Below are 2,971 nucleotides of genomic sequence, written 5' to 3'. Positions count from 1 at the left end.
GCGTTTGTTGTTGTTGTTGTTGTTGTTGTAGGGCTGTTCGAGTGCTACGAATCAACTGCTCCCAGACACCGTTAGCCTTAGGGACGCCTTTGGCGGCTGGAATATCCATTAGCACCCTCTCTGCAGTAGTTCATCCTCAATCTGGCATTGGTTCCAGTTTTCCATGGCTTGCCTAATCTCTTTCTCTGCACCTACAAAGTTAGTTCCGTTATCGCAATAGATAAATGTGGGTGGGCCTCTTCGATTGACAAATACATCGTCTGAGGACATTAATGAAACAGTCGGACTCAAGTGAATTGGCTAGTTCTAAATGTACGGCTCTGGAGTTTAGGCAGGTGAATATGACACCCTATCGTTTAACAACTGATCTTGCTTTCTTGACATTTAGAAGCCCAAAGTAATCTACCCCAGTATGCGTGAAGCACGGCTCGTACGCTGTGGTGCGGCACACCGGTAAGGCGGCCATCACTTGCACCATGTCAGTTTTTCTCTGTTTCGTGTACGTTTTTCACGATCTCACTACCTTGCGTACAGGAGAGCCTCCACTAGGTATCAATCAGCTGGGCTACATGATACTTAGGAGGAATAATCAATGAAAACGTAGCATCGAACGAAATGGGGGCTTCTCTAATGCGACCTCCAAATTTCATGACACCGTCCTTCAGTATAGGTCGGAGCCTTACATTTTTACTCCAACTCTTCACATTCCCCTTCGTCCCCAAATCGTTCATTTTCTCTGCATACACTTCTCTCTGTACCAGTTTCACTATGGCAACTGTTGCCTTGTCCAAATCCCCCACTTTCAGGTACTTATCAATAGTTGCGTGCTTGTTTTTACGGCACTGAAGGTACTTCTTAAATTTCAGCAGCCAGGCTACCTTTCGTTGGAGCACTATCCAAGACTGAAGAATACTCTTCAAGAGCAACTCATGCAACTTCAATGGTAGAGTGAGTGTAAATATGGCCCTTTCACTTTTTACTTCTGGGTCACTTTCAGGTAGAGTATCAACTTCAAGGCATGGCCACTCTTCTTCTGCAGGGCTCTTTGTATGGGAAGTTTATTAAGGTCAAGATTCTTGATCGTCCTTTCTTCGACTGGGATGGTAGCCAACACGTCTCTGACATTCGAAACAAACTTGGTCAAGCGAAAGTTCCCCCTTTCTAACATTCGCATCAGTTCTAGTGATGATAGCACTGCCTATTCCTCTCTACAGGCCACCCTATGGGACATGCTCTCAAAGTCAGAAGCTACCGCTACTTCATCTCTTCTAAGCCGCATCAGTACCCCTACTAATGAGTTGTTAAGCTGAGGACCTTGAACTAGTTCTTCATTTAGGGCAGTTCCCTCACATCGTGCAGCTGCATCATACACCACCCTTACCCAAGAGTAATCTTGTTGGGGGTTGGTCAAACCATTGACGGAATGCATAAATGGCGGCCAAAAATGTATTCTTTTGTTTATGTGCTAATGAGACTCACTAGCCTCGCTCTTAAGCAACATTTCTTTTGTATTTTGTCCATACAAACGAGGCTGGTGAGGCTAATTAGCACATAAACAAAAGAATATTTTATTGGCCGCTTTTTATGCATTCGGTCTATGGTGGGGTAGGTATTGAGTGTGGTTGCTTGTTCGGTGCGCGTCTTCGTCCGACAATTTGACTGCATAATCCTTATCTATGTATAGTCAGTCATTCATGAGTGTACTGTTTTGTCCAGCAAATTCAGGATTTCGCTGAAAGAGCCTTTTAAGCTTTTGTAGCCTTTTCTCAGCTCGAGAGCGACAATTGAGCAAGTCAGGGTTGTCCTTTCGCCACAGAAGACCAACTTCATACCTTCCATCCTTCAGCCGGGTCGTTTTCTTCAATATGTCAAGAGCTCTCTCGTCTTCCACACTGTTAGAACTGTCCCAATCCATGCGACGCTAAAGCCCAGAATCTTTAATCTTGGTAATGGAGTTCAATGTCTCACTTGTCCTCAGCGTAATCAAACTCAAAGACTGATATTTCGATCAGAATGTTGTCGTCCTGCCTTAGTTGGCGCCGCTACAGTCCATCTAAGGGGTCTTCATAGCATATGCCTGATTTTGTGGATTAACAACAATAATCAAGAACTATTCTCAAAAGAGTCATTCATTTAAAAGGCACGAAATATCTTATGCGTTTCTCGCTAAATGGTTGAATTTACATAGTATGCTCCTCGCCCCTTCTAGCTCTTCCCCAGAGTTTTTTCCTAGTATCCTTTTTAAGCAGTCTCTCGCGGTAAACTCATCCTTTCTCATTTCCACGCTGGCTCTGTTGTGTGCCGAGGCTTTCAGTCGAATAGACCACACGTAGTAAAAGTATTTTCCGTTCTCAGCAATCAATCACTCTCAATGGAACAACCTTGAGCAGCACAAAACTCCTACCAACGTCCTCCATCGTTGCATTGTTCACAGATAAATTAGAGACAAGGGCCGAGCTCTGATCAACACTACCTTCAACATCCCCAGTGTCATTTATTGTTGGAACATGTAACAGTGAGTGGTGATCTTGTGGACGAGCACAGTCCTTTCCGGAACAACCGTTTTTCTCTGAGCAGCTACTTTGCCGATGAGTATGGGACAGACACCAGTAGCAAAGAGTCTCAAAACCTTGCAAATCGTCTCCGCCAACCTACGCTTTTCGACAGGAACACTGGGCACTGGGACACTGCGTGGACTCACCTGCACACCTTGCAGAGTTCACCTTGACTGCAGTTCTTTTGTCTGTCTTCTTGTTTACCAACAGTTGGGGGCTTCATCTTTCTTTGATTTCCTCTACCTTCAGACACTTGAGCCCCGGTTGCCAACGTAGTGATCCTTGGACCAGTCGATTCTCTTGGGGCCGATTTCTGGGCGTTCTTGATAACACTGAACTTCACCCTTGTGTCGCTTGCTCTATCATACACAGGGTCATTCTCAATTAGTGATTTTCAGCCCGGGCAAACGGGCTGA

Source organism: Montipora foliosa, chromosome 2 (genome assembly GCF_036669935.1).
Source record: "Montipora foliosa isolate CH-2021 chromosome 2, ASM3666993v2, whole genome shotgun sequence".
In the NCBI taxonomy this organism is placed as follows: domain Eukaryota; kingdom Metazoa; phylum Cnidaria; class Anthozoa; order Scleractinia; family Acroporidae; genus Montipora; species Montipora foliosa.
Note: the sequence above shows the minus strand (reverse complement) of the source record.